Raw genomic sequence first — 25949 nt, 5'->3', positions numbered from 1 at the left:
TTCCACGTTCTTCGTTCCTCGCGTCAAAATTGCTACTTCTGAATTTTTTAAACCACTCAAAGCCCTGTGATTTACCAAGAGCATGCTCACCGTGCAAGCTTCGACGAGCATTCGATGCGATTCTACAGCAGTTTTCTTCAAATGGTAACAGAAAATCAATGCTGTCCGCAAATCGTAGTTTCCAGGCACAAAATTTGACATGTTCAACGCTATTACAAACTATGCTGTTGTGTGAAACTTGTATTGTTCCGAGTCGAAAATGTTTGTGAGAGGTCAACAAAGATTCCGAGTCGAAAATGTTTGTGAGATGTCAACAAAGACTTTTGGCATCATTGACGCAGTTTAGTGACAACTATATTATCAGCTAGGGCCATCTATAGGCAAATTCCGGTTTCATACTTACAGGCCTGATATATCATTTTTCCACGTTAATATTCCGATGACCGATACCATATTTTGGAATCCAAGGCCATTTCAAGATCGTAATACTCTATTTCACTTCGTTGGAGGTGTCAGAGAAAATAGCGATAGCTACAACTGATAAAAATTAAGAAGAATGACGAGACTCGTATGTTATTCAGGAAATAGTTACGAACTACATTATCAGCTAGGACCATCTATAGGCGAATTCCGGTTTCATGCTTACAGGCCTAATAATATCTGTTAGGAATTTATCTATATTTAAGAAAATATATTTATATTATATTTATATTTAAGAAAATTATATTTATATTTAAGAAAATAAATACCACGCAAATACTATATTATATAAATGTAAAAATAACGAGACGTTGCATTATGACGATCTCACCCTAATCTGAAAAGCTCCCATAGAAATATTTGTAAAAAAAAAATACATTGCACTTTCTTAATGTGTTTTATCTGTATTTCTTCAAACATGATAAAATGTTTAATAAAAATTGTAAATGCCAGTTTTTCGTGCCGTGGTACGACAAAGAAAAATGATAATCTCTAAAGGGGACAAATACACGTACTATAATCGTAATGTGTAAAACGTGTTGTTAAGAGAATTGAAATAAATTTCTGCTCGTGATAAAACAACTTAAAACTGCATCGAATTGCAAACAATAAAAATATGATACGATCTTGATTAAATGTACAGGAGGACGATTAAAATGTTTTTCTAAATAGCTCGTGGCAAGCCCGAGCAAACGCGAGAGCAAAGTGTACACGGTTCTGCTGGTATATAGCGGTCGTGCCAGGTCTGAAGAACGATTTATGTGCGATCAAGAGAATGATCCTTTACAGAGGCAACTCGTTTCTCACGCGCAATTATCAGCAAGATAATGCTTAATGACCATGTGGCACGCAGTATGTTTAACACGTACGCAATTTATAAAGGCGCAGCTGAAACCGCATAGCCGGCCAACTCCCTTTCTTCTTCCTTTATTCTCCCTTTCGTTTCGTCGCATAGCTGAAAATAAAAGCACGACATTATAACAACACGATAAAAGAATATTTCCGTGAGAAATATTTTTACTGGCCTACACAAAGTATTAGGTAGATAATTAAAAGGAAAGATAATTACAAGTTCTAATCTTTCAATGTATTACGTATGTGCAGTCGACCATAAACATATGCATAGTAGGTGCGCAGCCCTTAAATCTGTGGCTTGCTGGAAAAAAATACCAATGAAGCAGAGAAAAAACGAGTATTTATAAAGTTGAGATATCAACAGTTGAAGATATTAGGTTGTCCGGAAAGTGTCTTTCTTTCGCAAACGTGTTTTTTACAACAGTGCACTTTCGTACAAACGTGAAACCAAGTCTGTGAAACGTCGCGGTGTTTATCTCAACAGAAGAAAATGTAATATTACGTACGTAGTACGTAATTCGATAAAATAATATAAAACAAAAAACGTTGTGCGTCTATTAGTTCCTCATAATACGAAAGAAACTTTTCGGACAACCTAATATGTTAGAAAATGCATGTTCCAACAATTTTTGATACCGAGGTTTCTACTCCTTCGAATTTATTTTCTCATACAAAAAGAGAATCGAAGCTTATGCTATTCGCGTTTTATATTTATATTGACTACTTGGTATTTTTCGTGGAAACCTTGTTTCATGAAAAATTTCTCTTTGATATGTACAAATGTCACGTTAGTGGTTTTTGGGTAGAATTGGAATCTGTCCTTTCACATTATTATTTATAAAACTACTATTATTTATTATTAATTATAAGACTGTCGTTGGGGACTATACAATTTTTTACAGATTCGACACTGAGTTTAATTCATTTTGGTAAAAATACGACGCTGGCATTTCTTGCGCTAAGCGACAGACATATAAAATGGTACAGTAGAAATTAGTATGAATTTTTTTGACACGGTAAGATACGCGTTAAAGTGTAATATAATTCATTCGTGAAGGACATTGGAAGGAAATTATGAGAATAAGCAGTGATCAATTATATCGAATGGAATGCTTGCCACTGTTTTTATTCTCTTGCTGTTTTATTATGAATCTGTTAATTCGTTCTTATAATGTAAAATACAAGGTGGCACATAAATCACTTTGTTATTTAACGCGTTGACTGCCACGCAAATTTGATATATTTTTCTCTGCAAGTTACAACAGATTGAAATATGCTATGATATACAGAATAAAAATTTCTTTTTTAAATTTTTCCATCGAAACAACGATCTACAGTGAGATCTGTTATAATGAGAAGTGATAAAGTGCACGCGTACCGACCGAAAATTCAAAGTCGATTTTCTCGAAAACAAAGCCTCAAACGAAAAATTTTTATTCTATATTTTCCACTTCTTTTTTCACGTAGAATCACACCCTTTCCGCTTGTACCACCAGTTACCAACCACCCTGTATATTTCAATTTTGCAAAATATTATACTTGCGTACTTTTTCTCTGATAATATTACCTAAGCATTCTATACAATAAAGAAGAAACGCCTTCTTAATACGAGTCATCTATTAATATTCGGAAATTATGTACAAAGTCTCAACCTCAAGAAAGTCACTTTTCATTACTTTTTCATACATTTCGGAAGCTACCTTTACTATCTTCTTCTTTTCTTCGCTAAGCTTCTCGAATATCATCTTCTAACTGCTCAATTGCGATTGGTTTATCGTCATACGCTTTACGTTTAAGAAAATCCCGTAAGGAAAAGTCCGGTGCAGTTAAATCAGGTGACAAAGAGGAGCAGATGATATTTTTTTTTTTTAATATTTATTAAAATTACAATCAATTCTCGCGTTGAGAATTTTCAGTAATTTTTCTGGCGTGGCGCAGTAACATGGCTAATTGTTTATAATAAGTTAATACTTATTATAGATAAGTATAATTTGTAAGCAAGTATTGTAAATAAGTAAATGTTACTTAATTTAAATAACTAGTTGAATCTATCGTTTAGGTCTAGCTGGTAGTGTCTCTTCAGCCTGCGGATCTGGTCCGTCGTATCAAGTAATCCAGTGATTAGGGAGTTCGGTGTTTGTTGACTCTTTTGCTATATCTGTCGCTATATTTTGCTATTTCCTCTTTGATTGTGGGTATCTTAAGATCGCGGTGTATTGTTTCGTTGGTAACATATCAAGGTGTATCAATTAGGGATCTTAGCGTTTTCGATTGGAAGCGTTGAAGTATTTCAATGTTGGAGTTACTGAGCAGATGATATGGCTGGCAGATAATACGTGGATAACAGAAACACGAAGTCAGAGACACGAAATGGAACCTGACGCAGCCTTAGAGTCGCAAATCTACGCATCAAACGCGTTAAATTTCTTCAAAGAAATAAATATGAACTAAAAATGTCAAAAATCAAAACGATGTAGCTTTTTATGCATTTCTAATATTCCTTTTGTTCTTCTTGAAAGTGCAAAATTGCACAAAACACGGATGATATAAAAAAGCATGTAAAATATAAGTATAAACAACGATATACACTTTTTCCAATGTCTTTTCCAATCCTCAAAACAGTTTGGCAATTCGCTTTATCGTGCGCCTCTTGGTTCGTTCAACGATCTTAGCGCTTCCTTTAATACTTTTCTATCGATCTTCTACTCTTTTAACTGTATCACCAACAGTGTAAATTTGCATAAAAGTCTGCAATCTACTAATCAGTCTAAGCTTAGCGTCGTCGCTAATGAGCCTGCAGTCGATGCGACGTTAAACGTACGTTAAAAAAGAAAAGGAAGAATCATAAAGCTGAAAGAAATTTCAGCGAACATAATAAAACAATGAGAAATGATTTGAATCGTTGCTCGATCAAAGGTAAATTCATCTTACACGAACAACCTGGACTGCAAGTTTCTCCTTGTTTCATTAACTGACCAGTAACATTAAATGATCGTGCGACACGGTACTGCCGACGCAGTCATTTACATTTTCGCTGATATATTTTTGCAGCCGCTCGATTACGATAGCGTGTGCTGAATCGTAAGGCCGGTAGCCAGTGTTCGTGTATGTAATGAAAACGTTTTCTCACGTGCACGTGATTCGTTCTCATGATTAAAACGTCGCCAGCCGTGCGTAGTATACCTGCCTCCACATAAATCATCGTAATTTTGTAATTTCGTATCGCCCATTTGCGAGTCTGAAATATAGCCATGAAAATTATCAATTGAATAGCGGTTACAGTTTAGAAACAAGACGTCATCTAAATTCAGGTAAATTGTACAGGAACGTCGCAACACTTGTAATACGATCGACAATACGGGCATTCTACGTTTTTTTCTTCTTTTTTTATTATTTAATTTGTACTTTACAATTTGTCCAGCTGGACATTTGGTAAGTTTTTCTTACTTAATTGCTAAATAACATGTGGATGGCTAGTCTCAGTGGAATACCATCTTCGAGTTTGACTATTTTATTTCTTCAGTGAAGTTAGTGAGGTGTTTTCTAGAATAAAATTTTTTTCTATTTAATTTGTACTTTACAATTTGTCCAGTTGGACATTTGGTAAATTTTCGTTACTTAATTGCTAAATAACATGTGGATGGCTAGTCTCAGTGGAATACCATCTTCGAGTTTGACTATTTTATTTCTTCAGTGAAGTTAGTGGGGTGTTTTATGGAACAAAACTTTTTTTCTATTTAATTTGTACTTTACAATTTGTCCAGTTGGACATTTGGTAAATTTTCGTTACTTAATTGCTAAATAACATGTGGATGGCTACCCCCAGTGGAATACCATCTTCGAGTTTGACTATTTTATTTCTTCAGTGAAGTTAGTGCGGTGTTTTATGGAACAAAATTTTTTTTCTATTTAATTTGTACTTTACAATTTGCCCAGCTGGACATTTGGTACATTTTTCTTACTTAATTGCTAAATAACATGTGGATGGCTAGTCTCAGCGGGATACCATCTTCAAGTTTGACTATTTTATTTCTTCAGTCAGGTCTGTGAGGTGTTTTCTCGACCAAAAGTCTTTTTTCTATTCGGAACAAAATTTTTTTTCTATTTAATTTGTACTTTACAATTTGCCCAGCTGGACATTTGGTACATTTTTCTTACTTAATTGCTAAATAACATGTGGATGGCTAGTCTCAGCGGGATACCATCTTCAAGTTTGATTATTTTATTTCTTCAGTGAAGTTAGTGCGGTGTTTTCTAGAACAAAATTTTTTTCTATTTAATTTGTACTTTATAATTTGTCCAGCTGGACATTTGATAAATTTTCTTTACTCAGTTACTAAATAACATGTGGATGGCTACTCCCAACGAGATACCATCTTCGAGTTTGACTATTTTATTTCTTCAGTGAAGTTAGTGCGGTGTTTTATGGAACAAAATTTTTTTTCTATTTAATTTGTACTTTACAATTTGCCCAGCTGGACATTTGGTACATTTTTCTTACTTAATTGCTAAATAACATGTGGATGGCTAGTCTCAGCGGGATACCATCTTCAAGTTTGATTATTTTATTTCTTCAGTGAAGTTAGTGCGGTGTTTTCTAGAACAAAATTTTTTTCTATTTAATTTGTACTTTATAATTTGTCCAGCTGGACATTTGATAAATTTTTCTTATTTAATTGCTAAATAACATGTGAATGGCTACCCCCAGCGGGATACCATCTTCAAGTTTGACTATTTTAGTTCTTTAGTGAGTTAGTTTTTAACGTAATATGTTTATTTCGTCCCCTTCAAAATAATACCCATAAACAATGATACATTTCTGCCAATATCTTTTTCAATCCTCAAAACAGTTTGGCAATTCACTTTATTGTGTGCCTCTTGGTTCGTTCTTAGTTTTATGTCTTCAGCGCTTTGAAGCAGTTGTTCTTTCGTAGCTTTTTCCATCCTCAGAATAATAAGAAATCGTATGATGTCATATCTGGTGATCGAGAAATCAGAACTGAATTATTTTTCGCCAAGAAATTCCTAACGAGCAATGATCACACGGTAAAATCACGAGATCACAGAAATGCAACATAATAGACAAGCAAATCTGGAGTTATCGACCGATCTCGATAAAGAAACTGATATATGTAATAAACAAGCAAGACAAGCAAGCGAATCAACGTTTTTCCAACCGGCTCTTTCTACACCAAGAAATTACAAAATTACTCGTATGTTATCGTCGCTATTTAACAAGCAATTTAAATCTTATTATATTCGACTAAACAATTAGCTAAACTATCGGTCATTGTTGTTATCCGTTAATACCGTGGTCGGTCAAAGTTGTAGCCGATCGAGTCTGGCGTCAGTAAATCGTCGTCGGTAAAAAGAATGTCGGTAAAATCCACATCGGTGATTTCAATGGGTAATTAACATCTACTTTACTATTGCACGCTGTATAAAAGAAACAAAATTAAATACGGTGAGGATCCGCGGAACGTACTAGACGTTTAATATTCATTCAGCAAATACCTTTACGAGGCTTGGCTCCTTCGTTGCAACCAAACATAAAAGAGTATAGCGCAGCGCGTCAATTATGGTTTACAAGTTAAGAGCAATAGCCGTATTTAAAGCTGTTTTGCCAAGATGTACCGTGATTGAATACCATGCGTGGTCGCTAGAGAGCGGTTGCACGTAGAATGTTCACCTGCCCGTGATAGAAGATCGATATTCCTACTTGAATAAACTCAATTTTCTACGGTGCTTATAATCTGCGCGATGTAATCACGGGGAACCGCCGGCCGGCAAAACGATTCATCATACACACATTGAAGAGACGTTGCTCGTACGTGCGCGCCAAGAGTTTGAATGTGTGCCGGCTAGTAATAGCTGCCGTGATCGAAGTAGCTATAATTGCAAAGTAGTAGGAAAAGAAAATGGTAAAGCAGCAGAGAGAAGAAGATGGGTAAAATTATATCAATCGGCGATATTAGGATATGCTGTTATGTTAGTATGTGCTGTTTAAACGGATACGTTCAAATATCTGGAAAAATTCGAATGATACACTAGCACAGAAAAAAGTTGGGACACTAGCTCATTTTTGACAAGACATATTTTGATTGTGAAATTATAGTGAGATAAAATTGGAATTATTTTAATAATGGTATATTATAATTGTGACTCTGAAGATAAAGCGGTAAAGATTCTTGTCAATTTCTCAATTTCGTTATAGAAGTACACACATTAATGTTTAATTTTCGGAAAACAGATGACTCTCCTCCGTGAGTTTATTTATCACAGCAAGACAACATAGGTAACAGGAAGTTTCAAGCTAAATTTAAAAAATAGCGTTGGTAACATCATTATCTTCTTTTTTCTTTTGCTTTTCGATTTATGGAGTTGATCACTGCGGCTTCTGAATGATCGTCTGATAGTAAAACAGGCGTCTGTAATTGCCATATCTCATAGAACTATTTTGTCACTTGACAAACTCTTTACCTTCTGATTCTTCAATTTTTAATTTGTAGAACAGATTGGGAAGAACGTTTTAAACAGCCAAACAGCCTCCTAACGTTAAACAGCAAACGTATACGCTATTATATACAGTAAATACTAACATCGATCATTGCTGTATTCTTTAATACGCAATACAAATTTGTATTCTGATGATTTCATAGAAAGATAGTAAATACTGTTTCCAATTATTAATTTATCATCTGTTGGTGCAGCTTGGTTATATACTGTTACTACAAATCGACCAAAATTTCCCTAGAGATGCTTACGAAGTGTAGTGTATACATATGGACAAGCAAACACACAAACGTTCTTGGAAAGAAGACTAGAAAGAAAACACCCCACTGACCTCACTAAAGAAATAAAATACTCAAACTCGAAGATGGTATTCCGCTGGGGGTAGCCATCCACATGTTATTTAGCAATTCAGTTAGAAAAATTTACCAAATGCCCATCTGGACAAATTGTAAAATACAAATTAAATTGAAAAAAAAGCTTTTGTTCTAGAAAACACTCCACAGATCCGACTGAAGAAATAAAATAGTCAAACTTGAAGATGGTATTCCACTGGGGGTAGCCATCCACATGTTATTTAGCAACTAAGTTAGAAAAATTTACCAAATGTCCATCTGGACAAATTGTCAAGTACAAATTAAATAGACGAAAAGCTTTTGTTTTAGAAAACACTCCACAGATCCGACTGAAGAAATAAAATAGTCAAACTGGAAGATGGTATTCCACTGGGAGTAGCCATCCACATGTTATTTGGCAATTAAGTAAGAAAAATTTACCAAATGTCCATCTGGACAAATTGTAAAATACAAATTAAATAGAAAAAAAAATTTTGTTCGAGAAAACACCCCACAGATCCGACTGAAGAAATAAAATAGTCAAATTCAAAGATGGTATTCCACTAAGGGTAGCCATCCACGTGTTATTTAGCAATTAAGTAAGAAAAATTTACCAAATGTCCATCTGGACAAATTGTAAAGTACAAATTAAATAGAAAAAAAGCTTTTGTTCTAGAAAACACTCCACAGATCCGACTGAAGAAATAAAATAGTTAAACTTGAAGATGGTATCCTGCTGGGGGTAGCCATCCACATGTTATTTAGCAATTAAATTAGAAAAATTTACCAAATGTCCATCTGGACAAATTGTAAAGTACAAATTAAATAGAAAAAAAGCTTTTGTTCTAGAAAACACTCCACAGATCCGACTGAAGAAATAAAATAGTTAAACTTGAAGATGGTATCCTGCTGGGGGTAGCCATCCACATGTTATTTAGCAATTAAATTAGAAAAATTTACCAAATGTCCATCTGGACAAATTGTAAAATACAAATTAAATAGAAAAAAAAATTTTGTTCGAGAAAACACCCCACAGATCCGACTGAAGAAATAAAATAGTCAAATTCAAAGATGGTATTCCACTAAGGGTAGCCATCCACGTGTTATTTAGCAATTAAGTAAGAAAAATTTACCAAATGTCCATCTGGACAAATTGTAAAGTACAAATTAAATAGAAAAAAAGCTTTTGTTCTAGAAAACACTCCACAGATCCGACTGAAGAAATAAAATAGTCAAACTTGAAGATGGTATTCCACTTCGGGTAGCCATCCACATGTTATTTAGCAATTAAGTAAGAAAAATTTGCCAAATGTCCAACTGGACAAATTGTAAAGTACAAATTAAATAATAAAAAAAAAATAAAAACTGTTCTTACGTAAGAAATTACTATATAGATTGTCAATTATATCGATGAAAGGAATAATTCTCAATACCCATGGAATGCTCAAAAACTTTCTTTTCTTAATCTCAATACACATAATACTAAAGAATAATGTAAGATTGGCAGTTTGCTAATTCATACTTACTGTATTTACTTTACCAGTTTCTATTGCACCGGGAATTTTTTCATTATCTGTTCAATTATATACCGAATATTAATATTATATTGATTTTTTTATATTAATTACATAACTTCCTACGAAATTTGTAAATTTGAAGGGTGCAAAAGTGTCGATATTAAACGAGTCATTATCACGATACATTTAAAATATTAAGAACTAATTCTGTCTCATGTAACATGTCCTCTTGCTCATTCCTTTTCATAAAATTATATCCACGTATAAAATATTTAAATGAAACGTGTCATGTTTATAAATTAAGAAATGTATAAGTACCTTTCTGATTTTTAACCGAAGGAATGTCGCTCGTTAAGCGCAACCTGCTGCTTTATAAAGACAGACGTTCGTTTGATGTTCAGGAATGCGTCACGTATATGTAGAATATTCGAATACTGAAACATTGTTTATGCGACGTGCAGGACGCAAAAGAATTCGATGCTTATGAATACAATAGCGGTGGGTACATGGTTTTCATCAAGTTTTCCTGCTGCATCCTGTCTGAAACTATGCATACATATATCGCACACGTTGTACAAATAAAAAGTTGACATTGCCTTAAATGGTGCATTCACAGTGCAATACGGTTTTTAAACTCTTATTCTATTTTTACAAACATAATTTTATTGAATAATAATGTTTATTTTTTAAATTTTTTAATTGGTTTAGAATATTTAATTACAATTATTTTATTTTATATAATTTCAGTTGATTTTAATAGATGAATTTATTTAATTTATTTAGTTTATTCTGTATGTGAAGGAGTTTTAGGTTTATCTTTATTAGTAAGAATGAATTATGAATTTGGTCATCAAAAAATTAGTATTATAAATTTGATTTAAAAATGAATGAAGTATTAATTGTAGTTATTATTATTATTTTTTCAAAGTTTATAAAATACACCTACGTATGTATAATACGTGCATGTACTGTGAAAGATAGATCGGGAGAGAGTCAATAAAAATTACGAGATATACAGAAGACAGTTTTGATAACATGATGGAAAAATAATTAATTTAAAATATAGGATACTTGAAGTTTAATTTTGTGGAATTTGCCACGTTCCTCGTTTGCTGGGACAATGACGTAAATCAAAATTTGTAGTTGCTTGAGTTATTGGTAAATTTATTGAGAAAAGACAGTTAGTAGAAAAAATTAGAAGCAAACTTCAAAAATTCAGAATGTCAGAGAATTGCGCTGTCATTGTAATGCTTTTGTCTTGCTACGAGACTGCAAACAGTCCGGAACTTTCAAACTTGTCTGCCCTAAATTCGTGACTTTTTAATTACGCTATTGTTCCAGCAAATGTTCGATAGATACGTCACTCCTTGTTTTTTATATGATATTCTACAAAATTGATGTCAAAATATTTTCTAAACTAATCAGTATTAATCAGTTTTCGGTCATGTTACCTTGATATTTTTTTTCTTTTTTTTTTTTTTGATGGGAGGATTCGATGTATGGAAAAAGAGGTTGCCATTTAAAAATACAAAAAAAATAGTGTAACTGTCTCGAATGCATATGCATTTTTGCACTTTCGAAGAGTTAGAAAATATTATCGCGAAGATGTAGTTCACTTCGATCCATTCATCTTTCTCCACGTACTTATCGCTCTGTAACAAATTCAAGTTACCAAGACGCGATAAATTGTGATATAGTAAGTGAAAAATCTTCTTCAGGAATTGAACATTCCCTCGTAAATATCGTAGAATGAATAAAAAATAGAAGACTTATCGCTAACGGGAAAGATTTACTCGAAGATGGTACCCGCTGGGGATAGCCACCCACATATTATTTAGCAATTAAGTTAACAAAATTTGCCAAATGTCCAGCTGGACAAATTGTAAACTACAAATTAAATAATAAAAAAAAAAAAAGAAAGAATGGGAAAGACGCTGGCTAGTAAATCCGCGAACACGCCGTATAGTGCACTATATAACAAAGATTGGCATACAAATATAGGAAAGTGGAGCTGGAATGCACAGGGCATATAAAGAGGTGTGTGTGCTTCGTTCAGATTTGAAGCATAGCACTCGTGCGATTTTCAGGGGTATTGTTGGTGAAATGGGCCGACTAAGATGCGCGTCCGTGAACACTTTCACACGTACGAGCGGCTTGCGCCTGTGGGTGCGCAAAACTGTGAAAGGTTCGTACCACACGAAACACTTGGGGCCGATGTCAAGGGGTCCCTGGAACAATATAACGACACTGCGTGAAGGCAACCACCCTCTCTGCCTGCTTCTCAATACTTCGATGCAAATGCTTCGCTCCGGACCCACTTTCTACCAACACGTGCTCCCTTTCAGCCCTTCAAGATTTTCGATTTATCGCACCAGCGAACTCTTCAAAGTCGAAAAAATTCCAGGTCGAGGCTGAAGTCTACAATTTAAGCGAAAGCGAGTTGATAGTCGCCCTATGTTCTACTTATCGCTACCGTCGATCGAACTCCGACGACTGTCATCGATCGACCTCGAACTGCAGTCGAAACTCGGCAACTCGAACCCCGAGGGAAGAGTCTAAAGTCTTTGAATTCTAAAAGAATTTTGGCTTATCGAAATTTCCGGGTAAAAGAGCTTCGACAAACGAAAATTCACCATGCAGAAGCTTCGCACGAAGGCGTAATTACAACCACGTTCTCAGAGAGTGTAATTATTTTAAGCTTCCTCTTAGAACTCGTTCTATTCAAGGTGCATAAATGCGAAAGTTAAAGACGCGACAGATAATGGCAATTATGCGTTCGACTGACGAAAAACGATTAGCTTCCATGAATAGATAGAATGGTCGAAGGGCGAAGAGGTAGGGACATGGTTTGCGTTGTCTTATGTTGCTTGGAACGATCCTAACAGTTGGAAGAAGCGAGATAATATCGAACAATTGGCTTCTCTTGCATATTATCACATATAGTGTAGCTGTAGTCATACTTCGAGTTGCAGCTAGAAGCAGCGATAGAAGTTCGACTCATAACGATAAACTTCGACTTGCAGAGCCTAAACTCGAGTTATAGAAGTAACATAAAGTACCTGGATAGGTGGCGAATAATTCGAGTTTAAGTAAGTTTTATTTCGACTTCTAGAGATTTTCGCAGCAGATCGGAAGAGAATGAACAAAAGTTTTTTTTTATTATTTAATTTGTACTTTACAATTTGTTCAGCTGGATATTTGATAAATTTTCTTTACTCAGTTGCAAAATAACATGTGGATGGCTACGAGATACCATCTTCGAGTTTGACTATTTTATTTCTTCAGTGAAGTTAGTGGGGTGTTTTCTAGGACAAAATTTTTTTTCTGTTTAATTTGTACTTTACAATTTGTCCAGCTGGACATCTGGTAAATTTTCTAAGTTAATTACTAAATAACATGTCAATGGCTACCCCCAGCATAATACCATCTTCAAGTTTGACTATTCTATTTCTTCAATGAAGTTAGTAGGGTGTTTTCTAGAACAAAGTCTTCTTTTCTATTTAATTTGTACTTTACAATTTGTCCAGCTGGACATTTGATAAATTTTCTTTACTCAGTTGCTAAATAACATGTGGATGGCTACTCCCAGCGTAATACCATCTTCAAGTTTGACTATTTTAATTCTTCAGTGAAGTTAGTGGGGTGTTTTCTAGGACAAAATTTTTTTTCTGTTTAATTTGTACCTTACAATTTGTCCAGCTGGACATCTGGTAAATTTTCTAAGTTAATTACTAAATAACATGTCAATGGCTACCCCCAGCATAATACCATCTTCAAGTTTGACTATTCTATTTCTTCAATGAAGTTAGTAGGGTGTTTTCTAGAACAAAGTCTTCTTTTCTATTTAATTTGTACTTTACAATTTGTCCAGCTGGACATTTGATAAATTTTCTTTACTCAGTTGCTAAATAACATGTGGATGGCTACTCCCAGCTGGTTACCATCTTCGAGTTTGACTATTTTAATTCTTCAGTGAAGTTAGTGGGGTGTTTTCTAGGACAAAATTTTTTTTCTGTTTAATTTGTACCTTACAATTTGTCCAGCTGGACATCTGGTAAATTTTCTAAGTTAATTACTAAATAACATGTCAATGGCTACCCCCAGCGGAACACCATCTTCGAATTTGACTATTTTATTTCTTCAGTCAGGTCTGTGGGTTGTACAGGGAACATAAATAGACCTAGACCTGTTCCTAGACCTTGCAACCTAAAACATAATGTATATTCAAGTATACAATAATATGCACCGCTCCTTATTTAGAATATTTCTTCGTAATAGCAGTCTCCAGGTCACGGATATACATAAATAAAGTTGCAGAATTTTTCTCGAAGTATTTACTTCAACAATGAACACTGATAGACCTTTCCGTATTATCCGAGTTTTCACGTCGGATAATCGAGGCTCTGCTCTACCGAATAAATTAAATTTCGGCAAACGTAAACGCGGAATGTTCGCAACATTAAATCCCTCTACTTGCAAACTGCACTTCAGACCTTTCTTTGGTAACTTTCAAACACCTAATTTGCCTCACGCGTTGAGCATTACGTCGCCTTCTGACGAAATATCTGCAACCTGTGTGTGCTAAAACGAGTATAAGATACAGTTCTACAGGGACTGCAGATGTTGCTCGTTGTTAATGAACCAAATTATACGAATGTAATTCAACCTTATTTGGGTTATTTATTAGGCTCTGTACAATTTCGCATTTTTACACGTTCGTTTATCAAAGTAACAGAACTTTGCGTTCACTTTCGTCTTCTAAAAAAATTCTACCAAATGTCCAAATCGGACAAACTGTGAATGTAAACAACTAAATAAAAAAAAAAGCTTTCGTCTTTTAAAAAATTCTACCAAATGTCCAAACTGAACAAATTATGAATGTAAAGAATTAAATAAAAAAAAAACTTTCGTCTTTACGATTATACTTTTTACGGTATACTTTTCACTGTTGATTTCGAGAGTTCCTTGATTCACATCGTAGCAGTTTGTGACAATTTTCAAACCTACCGGCATATTGACAAGTAATTGCGATTGGTGTGCCCCAGCAGCATCCGTGAAATTTTAAGTAAAATAAAAATCATCCTCGTCATACTTTCCACCAAGAAGAAGGAAAAAAACGCACTGAAAAATTGTAAATTGACTGGCTGCTGTTAAACTGCATTCACTGATGAACTGTTTGGTTGAACAATTAGTTAGCCGTCGTTGTTTCGTCACAGGACAAATGCATTTTAAAAGAGCAAACGTTCTCCACGAGAAAAATGCCTCTGCTTTGTCATTTTCAAAGAGTTCTATTATTTTTCCCACAATCCGTGTACATCGCAATGAATCCAAGTCTCGATCGTAGTTGGTCCCTGAGAAAAAAGTCACGAAACAAAGTTTCCAACATTCGCGGGTCACAATATCGAGATAATATGTTTTTAAAGGATCCTTCAGCCGCTTTCCTTTCTTCAGGCATAATCAAGCGGCAATAATGCCCGTCAGACAATAATCGGTCGGCTTACCGTCGCGGTTAGTAGCTAAATCGGAAAAGTTTCCGCCGTCCTTACGTCAGACGAAGAACGACGAATCTTTCTTCGCTGGAACTGTCGGCAACTAGGATTAGTTTTAAAGTAAGAGCATGCTCTCGTCTTTTCATCCTTCTTTCTTCGTTCCGCAAGCCTTTCATCGACAGATATACTCACGATGCCTTGATAAACTTCTTACAGTCGCCGACTTCTTTTTTGTTTCCGCGAGTCCGTTCTTCTATGAGATAGGAGGGTCGAACGATTTTTTCGCTAAATTCCGACTTTCTTTAAACTTTCAAGTAATCCAACTTGAAATAAGTCTTATGAACTGGATATACATCGGGCCACGAAAATATTTCAACGTTGCTGGAAACTTTTCATGTGCACAGTGTGTATGATAATTAGCGGGACCCATTTCAGGAGACCCAAAAAGTTCATGCGTTCCATCTGACCTTGTTTCAAAGTTGTAGCCATTTTCGTGTTTCAACAACCCGCGACTGCTTACCTTTTGTCCTGAAAGGTGTACCGTAGTATGTGTGGATGATGCGTGTAATATATGTGCAAGCCATTGTAGAAGTGGACAGGAGGCACAAAAGCAACGAGAAAGGTTCATACTCGCGTATATCCTATTCGACTTTGTTTAAAAATCACGAGCATTTTTTCTCTGATTCGCTAATCCAATTTCAGCAACTGCTCGGCTTCGTAAAAGATGCTCGAAATGGCCACCCACGATCTGTATGAAAACTCGCACTGATCGCATCAGAGAATTTCGCAATGTTTCAAAAATTGCAGATATTTGTTGAATCTGTTGGCAACCTTGTTGTATACGTGCACGAAGTACTTCAACGCTGGTACAATTGCTTTCAGGTGGGCCTAAAATAAAAATCTAATGGATTTAAATGTGAGGAGGTCCTGCACGACGTATCCTATTAGGAGGAAATAGTAAAGGTAAGCAGTTGGACTATCGAAGCACAAAGATGACTATAGCTTTGAAACAAGGTCCAATGAGACGTATGTTCGTATGAACGTTTCTCATTGTTTTTGTGCCACACTTGTCCTCTCCCGAAGTGGATCCTACACATTACGACACAGCTTTTATTAACAAGCCATTTAGATATTTAGCGAGTCTACTTTTTTTTTATTATTATTATTTGGATTCCTACTTTACAATTTGTCCAGTTGGACATTTGGCAAATTTAGTCTCCACGTGTAGCACTAATTCTATGTTTAAGATTACTATTCGTGTTGTATACTAATCTCCCACGAAGCGTATATTTGCAATAAACGTCTTGCGACAACGTGATAAACGTCAGCTTCGGATACTTACAGTTGATCAAGTTTCAATGCATCAACAGGTACTCGATTCTTTTTGGAAAAATAGGGATAGCGTGTAAGATGGAAGAGAAAGATCAATAAAAAGGCACACCTATATAACCGGAAAGAGTTACATCCTTCTATCTAGAGACACCTTGGGTCTTCAGATAATAAGGTACTTTGGTATGCCATAGAGCTGGTTCTGAAAGTGGATCGACCCTTTCAAGAGTAATCTCATAAATACGAAGTTTTACGTATCCGTTCGAGTGCTTTATAAAACAAAAAGGAGAAGGAAACACAAAAATAAAAAGAAATTGGACAGCAAAATATGTATTGTATCGATTCAGTTGCAAATGCCTTTTCCATACGCTATGTGTTTATGGTCAACTGTTTGAAATTCAGATTTTCTCCTCTCTAAACAAAGGAACTCGCTACGTAATTAATAACTCGTCTCTGTATCGATATTTTGTAAGATAAATTTCACAATTTTAAAACAATCTTATAAAACGATAAAAATAAAGAAAATAGCTGGACGTGAAAATCGATCTAGTTGCGAATATCTTTTCCACGTTCGTGTTGCTCGAATTTAACTTTCTTTTCATCCTGGTCAAAGAAACTTACTTCTAACATTGATCAAACTTTTATAATTGTTAATTGAAGATTTGGAATCTTCGTTTATCAAATATCTATATATTACGTATTATAATAAAAGTCTGACAAGTAGTAGAGATCGATCCTTTTTTTAATCGCTCATTTAACTTTCGTATCTGTATCATTAAATTTTTTCTTGTATTTGTTATTATTTGGTTTCTAGCGGACGTGTCTAAATTTTCTAGTTAATTCGTCCAAAACTCTCTTATCGAGGTTTAGATAAAACATTTAAAAATATATAATTGTCAGTTCGCGACTTGTCTATAAATCTTGAACCCCAGCGATGATCGCTGACAATTAGTCCTGTAGCTTTCACAGTCTAAATTCTCACGATTCACGCGCTTACTCTTCGCACTGGTACATTTAACGCTGTTTCCCCTAACTCTGAAGCTTCCAGGAAAAAGCCGCGTCCAGAAAGAAAAGAATTCCGACGTTTCGCCAGCTTTGCAGCTGGCTTCGTCAGTGTGTCGCACTGATACAAGGTGTACGCGTTGAGAAGCACTCTTCCCAGACTTTCGTTTTTAAAACAGTGTTCCCAGACTTGCTTTCGTGGAACAGTGTTTATTTTACACCAGTATCATTGTAACACTCTGATAAAGTCAACCGCGATACTGTCGGAATTCTTTTCCTTCTGAACACGTCCGTTTCCTGGAAGCATCAAACAGTGTTACACGAGACAGTGTCAAACATAGCGTTGCTGAGTGTGAATAGCGAAATTTCTGGAAGTGTTCCAGTGCGTTCGTGTGCCGTATCGTTGAATGCGCATATTTGTGTGTGCAGCTTTAAGTATTAACGACCTAGTATATGGGTGACGTAGACCTTGAATATTATTCTGAAATATGATGCCAAATGCTGTTCGCCTCAGGTTACACCATAGCTTGCTCCAACGTCCGCGAATTACGATTTCGCACAAGCTGACACCACAATTCCGTACCCGTATTAATGAATACCAGTGATTTCCTTTTTCTTCTGTTTACGAGAGAACTATATCGAATATTTATAGTTTTATATTATTTTTCTTTTCACAAGGAGAAGAAAAAATCTGACGAGAATAAAATAAAAGGACACGTATCGAAAAATATCAATCGTTTCATTTTTTCCATTCGAGAAGCAATTGCATAAAGTACATACATAGCATATATACCAAACGTTTGCTATATTCAAAAAAAAAAAAAAAAAAAAAAAAAAAACAAGGACCGCCATGGCAGGAACGGTGAACGTGTTGTATAGAGAATGAAAAATTATTCGAGTCAGCTTGACTATTTCCTTTTTTCTAACATTCTAAAATGAATACAATTGCGCTGTTCTTCAGTGAAATTTCCCATGGTTTCGTACAAAAGTTTTAATTCAAATACGCAATACTATTACCTTTTTCAACTTTTCTCGTCAGTAGCATGATGATTGTTATTGGTTACATTATTCCATTGTTTCGTATACAAATTTTAACTAGTGTATGCAATAGCACTACATTTTTCAACTGTTCTTCTCAGCAGTATGATGCGTGTTATTAATTAGGTTGTTTGCTGGCCTGTGCGTGTTTTTAATTGAGTTTCTATGGTTTTTGTATGAAGATTTTGTCTTTCTTTTTTCACTAAAAAATTGTTTATTTCTTAACAAATTTTGCAATAATTGCAAGATGTACACTGCGTACTTAAATCTTCTCAGCAGTATGATGTGTGTTATTAGTTAGGTTGTTTGCTGGCCTGTGCGTGTTTTGAATTGAGTTTCTATGGTTTTTGTATGAAGATTTTGTCTTTCTTCTTTCACTAAAAAATTGTTTATTCCTTAACAAATTTTGCAATAATTGCAAGATGTACACTGCGTACTTAAATCTTCTCAGCAGTATGATGTGTGTTATTAGTTAGGTTGTTTGCTGGCCTGTGCGTGTTTTGAATTGAGTTTCTATGGTTTTTGTATGAAGATTTTGTCTTTCTTTTTTCACTAAAAAATTGTTTATTCCTTAACAAATTTTGCAATAATTGCAAGATGTACACTGCGTACTTAAATCTTCTCAGCAGTATGATGCGTGTTATTAGTTAGGTTGCTTGCCGGCCTGTGCGTGTTTTGAATTGAGTTTCTATGGTTTTTGTATGAAGATTTTGTCTTTCTTCTTTCACTAAAAAATTGTTTATTCCTTAACAAATTTTGCAATAATTGCAAGATGTACACTGCGTACTTAAATCTTCTCAGCAGTATGATGTGTGTTATTAGTTAGGTTGCTTGCTGGCCTGTGCATGTTTTTAATTGAGTTTCTATGGTTCTTGTATGAAGATTTTGTCTTTCTTTTTTCACTAAAAAATTGTTTATTCCTTAACAAATTTTGCAATAATTGCAAGATGTACACTGCGTACTTAAATATTGCTTTCATCGCGCTTCGATGTTTGTAATTTAATATAATTGATATACAGGGTGGTTGATGACTGGTGGTACAAGCGGAAAAAAATTTTTTTTTTTTAATTTTTCCATCGAGACAACGATCTACAATGAGATCCGTTATAACGTACCGCACGCGTACCGAGCGAAAATTCAAAGTCGATTTTCTCGAAAACAAAGCCTCGAACGAAAAATTTTTATTCTATATTTTCGACTTCCTTTTTCGCGTAGAATCACCCCTTTCCGCTTGTACCGCCAGTTACCAACCACCCTGTATAATGAATATTGTAATGAATTTTCTTAATATACTCTTATTTGAAAATAAATTACCCATATTTTGAATAACTTGTCGTTGCCTATTTCATATATGAAACATTATAATATAAAAGCGCTGTAATTTGATACTGTATGCAAAAACAGTTGCAGATCGCAGTTCCTCCGACAGTACGATTTCTTTGCGTGTCCTATAATGCCTTTAAAATAAAACCGAGAATCCTCTGCAGTAAGATTGGATTTTCTCGTGCATTAGAAGCAACGTGAAGAGAAGTAACAAAACTTAAATTTGTTTCAGGAGATTTCAACAAGAAGTAAATACGAGACTATTTACATATCAATATAGTTTTTATACCGTACATATCCATTTCGATGTAAAGAAGCGAATTGACTGAAGATTTACAATTTTTTGCGAAATAAAACCTGTTTCATCGTTTAAGGCTCTTACGTCGTCTGAAATACAAGAAACAGCTGCATTTACAGATACGCGTAGATTTTTATTTCACTATCTTTGAACGTAGTAGGAAACATGAGTTTGCCAGCGATTTGTATGTCAACGAACGGACCACGGATGTCGATGCAAAATGCAAATAGAAAAATGAAATCTAGATACGAATCGATTATGCGATTAAAGTATAATCCAAGGAATAGATAGATTTGTATTGTATTCTTTATCGCAGTATAGATTATCATCTATTACAATTTGCCAACTATATGCTGTATCGGTGGATGATTTACATATTCTCTTATCTTACTTTTCTTTGTTTTCTATGCTTACAGGATGCTTAGCCTAAATTCATATAGTTCATTAAGTTTACATTTACCTTTGTGCTTGATCCTACATTTACTTAACTAAATTTTCACATACTTAGCTTACATGCCTATTAGTGGACATTTACATCATAGAACACTTATTTATTTACATTTACAGAACACTTATTTATTAAAATGCTATATTTACTTCTTGCACTTGTTAAAAACATTACAAAGTAATACTCTTATAATCCATGGTTTAGATTTACAGCTATTTGATATTATATGTGCACGTAAACAAAAGTGCGTTCTGTATCCTCCTGTATCCCTGAATTTCTTTTATTCATCCCTGTAGAATCCTTTTATCTTCATTGTTTCTTGTATGTAGTAAAATATTCTTCTTGCATAGTCTTCAGTTCGTATTACCAGTATCTCTTCCATTGTTTCTTTTCCCTTCAAGTACAGTGCTCTTATTTGTTCATATAAAGGACATTGCAATAATATGTGCTCTATGTTTTCTTCTTTGCACCTGTTGCACAATGTGCATAGTTGCTCTTTCTTTGTTCTTTGGTTGTATCCTTCTTCCTTGCAATAGAACGTTTTCTTCCCAGCTAGTCTCCACCAAGCTGTTGTTCTTGTTACCCTCAGTGGTATTTTAACATTTAAGTACTCTTCTTCCCTTTCTATATTTCCTTCCTTTAATTTCTCATACCTTTTGCTATATGATGACTCATCCACTCTTTCAGTGTCCATTCTCTTCTTTTCTTCTTTTATTATCTTCCATATATTAGGTTGTGCGAAAAGTTTCTTTCCTTTTATAAAGAAATAATGGACGCACAATGTTTGATATTAGTTTTATATTAGTTAGAGCGTAATAATAGAAATATAACGAAATGGATCATACCTAATTCAATAAAATAATATAAAACAGAAATTGTTGTTCATCTATTATCGCTTTATGAAACGAAAGAAACTTTTCGAACAACCCAATACTCTCTGTATTTGTTTCAAGCTCTTCTGCATTTTGCGCTTTCCACGGCCTTCCACCTTCTGCTTTATTCAATAATTCCTCGAGTTTCGTGCACCAGTTGTATTTCCTACTTCTTGAATAAATACATTATAGTCGACCCTCGTAGTCTCTTATCCGATACTATACTCTTGACGCCTACGCAGTTTCGTTCCCACTGTTTCAGAGTCTCTTTCATTCAAATTGGACAACCTACATAGGCATTCCGAGCACACATTTTGATTACGTTCATTCGAAATCTTGAGCAGCTTGCAGCCTCCTAATATCAAGTGTTTAATTCTCTCTCGTATCTCACTCACTTTGCAAAAGATCCTCGACAATATACAGGGTAGTTGGTAACAAGTTGGTGGTACAAGCGGAAAGGGGGTGATTCTACGCGAAAAAAGAAGTCGAAAATATAGAATAACAATTTTTCATTCGAGGCTTTGTTTTCGAGAAAATCGACTTTGAATTTTCGCTGGGTACGCGTGCACTTTATCGCGTCTCGTTATAACGGATCTCACTGTAGATCGTTGTCTCGATGGAAAAATTAAAAAAAAAAATTTTATTCTATATTTTCGACTTCTTCTTTTGCGTAGAATCATCCCCTTTCCACTTGTATCACCAGTTATCAACCACCCTGTATAATTTTATAGCCTGCCATATGTTTATCACGTGTGCTCAACATGTACTGTTGAATGTTGAATGATATCTGATCAAGAAGATTACTTTTTCCTTTCTAATGTTCCTTTCAGTAAAAACCATCCTCTGTAATTTCTGAAATCATATATCTAACAATTAAAATTTTGTTTTATCTACCGCGTATTTCAATTACTTTCACACTCGAGTTTCTTTTACGCTTTAAAGTGCAGTTTCATGAAATAGTTGAGCAGAAAGAAGCAGAGAGCTTATTCACAAACTTCAGAAGCCAATGGGTGCTACAACTTAAGGCTTATTCGCACGTAGCTACAGTGATTTCACTTTCATAAAGGTGGCCGCTGGACACAGTGGAATGCAACGGTACTTGAAGCAGTAATAGTAGTAGTAGTAGTAGTAATGTACCGCTCGCTCCTCTTCAGAATTAGCATTGTACATTAAAAACTGGCTACCGTGTCGCGCAGTATATGCTAAGTGCACGCGTGATGTCTCACTGGAGTGTTAGGTACATTCAAAGAATGTTAACGCTCTGGCAGAATATATGTAAATGCAGCAACCGCTAATTGCAAGTCTCAGTACTTTTACTTGTAAACGATCGGACAGAGGAAGAGAGACAGAGAGAGAGAGAATTACATGTTCTTTCTGCGTATAAAAAGCGATATTATTTTAACTGCGCCATTCCTTGCAATGATCGCAGATTATTGGAAAAAGCTAATGGTCGGAATAATTGAAAAACGTTGATAGCGCGATACGTCGCTTGAGAAATATTTAAATTAGATTAGTAAAACGTTTCTCTCTTTATCGAATAAGAGTATTAAATATTGAATGACTCCGAAAATTTAACAAAACGATATGCATTCCGATAATCGTACAAGCATTAATGATAGGAATATTCGTTTTAATACTGTTTCAATTTAATACTTTAGTCTTTGATATCTTGTTTAACCGATATATCAGTTTAATTTTAATCGAGTAAGTGGCTTAGCTCGTTAAGTACTGACCAATGGTTTATCATAATGTTAGTACATTATTTGCTGTACATTAATGTTAATGCATCTATTTCTTTGTGTTTCATAAAATCGTAAAGCCTAGATGCAGGAAATAATGACGATCAAAATACAAGGAGAATCTTAATAATTTTCTTTCGTTTCAAAGTTCATGTGCCGACAACAGGTAATGCAAAGGACACGAGTGTGCAGAGATGTGAAAATGTCTGTTAGCTACAGGGGTATCTAATAAAAAATAGAATAAAAACCGCGTTTAAAGATTTTAATATCACCTACACAAATCATAAAGAATATAACCTAACAAACACGAAGATCTAACAAACACGAAGATGGTAGACGAAGATGGTAGCCCGCTGGGGGTAGCCACCCACATGATAATCAAACAGCTAAAAAATTCTACCAAATGTCCAAATTGGACAAATTGTGAATGTGAAATATTAAATAAAAAAAAAACCTTTACACAACATTTTAGGGTCATCGTCAGGTGAAACAGATAAAGCACAGTATGTTTCTCTCGATACCATGAAACATTTTTTTCTATCATCGCGAATAAGAGAGTAATTAAAAGTGACAAAGTTATGGTCTATAATTATAATTAGAAGCTATACTTCCGTATAAAAATAATTATTACACATGTCGGAGATGAAAGGACGTCGGGGCCTCCCTTTCGGAATATTGGAAAAAACCCTAATACCCTAGTCCAGACTTTTACTATAGCTACACTTAAGTAATAAAACTAAAAAAAAAATAGTTGGGCTCAAGGTTTATGACCACGGGCTTGGACTCGAAGTGACATAACGAATCACTAAAAAACGTAGCCACGGGAGGGGCGTGTACTTAACAGAGGTATGGAATAATTATATAGCTCTCCTTAAAAATAAAGATCGACCCGAGAGGTGAGGAGAGGACTATATAAGGGCAGTTCGATTTGGGCTCAGGCAAAGTCTATTCAGACTAGTTCATTCAGACAATTTTTACTTGTACGTTGAGTCATACGTGTATCACATCGCATTCGTCATCCCGTTGACCGTGGATTCGTTATCGAACCTAAATTCATTGTCATCAACATCTCGACCATTCGATCGCCGCTATTACTTGTAGCCTCTTATAATAACCGCATTTGTATTAATAAACATCAGCTATAACCGCGAAGATTCGTCAAACGCCCAAAATTCCAACATTAATCCGACATACAATTATAAGTTACATTTGGATGTAAGTTGTGCATGCACAAGTCGAACGAATGAATGCTACAACATCGTCGTATTATGTACGTACCCAGGAAGAATGTTAATATATCAACTGACCAGATGCGGTGTTCACTGGTTGTGAACACAAGTTGCAGCAACAAAATACACGTTAACCACGACTGAAATGCGGTCTATGGTTAACCAAAGAATCTTTTTGCGGTAAATCAACCTACGAAATTCGTTCCATCATTGACAATATATCCGCGTGGTTAATATCCACGGTTGCTAACAAATTCTCAAACCGAAATTGATAGCCGACTGGAAGGATGGAAATCGCCTTGTTTAATCCGCCAATGGCCTAGTCAGACCCAGTTCGTGTTTTGTATTCGTAGTTTATACAGGTATATTAAAATTTAAAAATTGTAAAAATTAAAAAAGTAACGTCAATCTACAGTGAGATCCGTTATAACGAGACGCGATAAAGTGCACGCGTACCGAGCGCAAATTCAAAGTCGATTTTCTCGAAAACAAAGCCTCGAACGAAATATTGTTATTCTATATTTTCGACTTCTTTTTTCGCGTAGAATCACCCCCTTTCCGCTCGTACCACCAGTTACCAGCCACCCTGTATGTAGATTTCGATTAGGTTTCATTCTATCCAACCGATACTGACGCATACGCTGTCAGGGACGTACAATCGTAGGGAAAATTCACTGTAGTGGTACCGGTAGATTTTTGCGAGTATCTCTCAAACTTTAATCCGAGCGACGGTTACACGTATAGGAAAAAATTATTCGGAATCATAACCCCGGCAACATACTCAAAATCATCGAAATCGGCAAGATGATTGAGATATGGATAATTAGCCTATGAATGATATTTATTCCACACAACATATATACGTATTACGACACGAGTATAAAAGTACGTATTATAATACACAGATCTGCTTGAAATAAATATAGTAATTTCCACGTACTATGTGGCGTTGACAAGTATCACGTTGATGTCACATCAAGATAAACACGTCACGGTTGTCCGAGGGTTAATGAACTAATTAGAGCAAAAATGCTGGAGGTTGAGTCGAGAATGAAAGCAGCGTTCATCCGTCGTATTTCCTCGAACTGAAGCAGCGTAAAATCGGCTTAAGTTTCGATTGACCTTATTGATACTTCAATGTGCAGCTCGCGATCCAATAAACAGCCGATACGTTATCTAGGAGGAAAGCGTGGGCGCGCGTTGAAATTGTCAGCTTCTAAATCACACGTGGCAAAAGGTGGCGTGGCACGGTTACCATAACCCTGTTATCGTAATTATTGATTTCACCGTGACTGCAGCCTGTCATTATGCGCGATGCCATTAACCTCGGTGGCATGACACGCTCGCGTGTACCTGTTTGCGTGCCGCGTCATTACATAGCTCGGTGACCATGGCTTAAATTAAGGATATGATATTTCTTATGAAATATTATTTAACATTCGACGAATAACAAAATAAATTTCTCATTTAATTAATAGCATTAAC

General features: G+C 35.1%; 1 protein-coding gene across 4 annotated transcripts in view; it reads left to right on the top strand.

Annotated features, from left to right (window-relative positions):
* Positions 1 to 25949, top strand: part of LOC100747801 (CCR4-NOT transcription complex subunit 6-like) — a 141764-nt gene that overhangs the window by 79584 nt on the left and 36231 nt on the right. Inside the window, exon 1 of one of the 4 annotated variants that reach the window (XM_012382966.3) lies at positions 16076 to 16149. The exons of the other annotated variants lie outside the window; for them this stretch is intronic. The gene's annotated coding sequence lies outside the window, so the exon portion shown is untranslated. Of the gene's footprint in view, positions 1 to 16075; positions 16150 to 25949 lie in introns of those variants that run through there. 4 annotated transcript variants of the gene reach the window in all.

This window comes from Bombus impatiens, unplaced genomic scaffold (assembly GCF_000188095.3).
Source record: "Bombus impatiens unplaced genomic scaffold, BIMP_2.2 scf_0200, whole genome shotgun sequence".
Lineage (NCBI taxonomy): Eukaryota > Metazoa > Arthropoda > Insecta > Hymenoptera > Apidae > Bombus > Bombus impatiens.
This window is presented reverse-complemented; position numbering and strand designations above follow the sequence as displayed.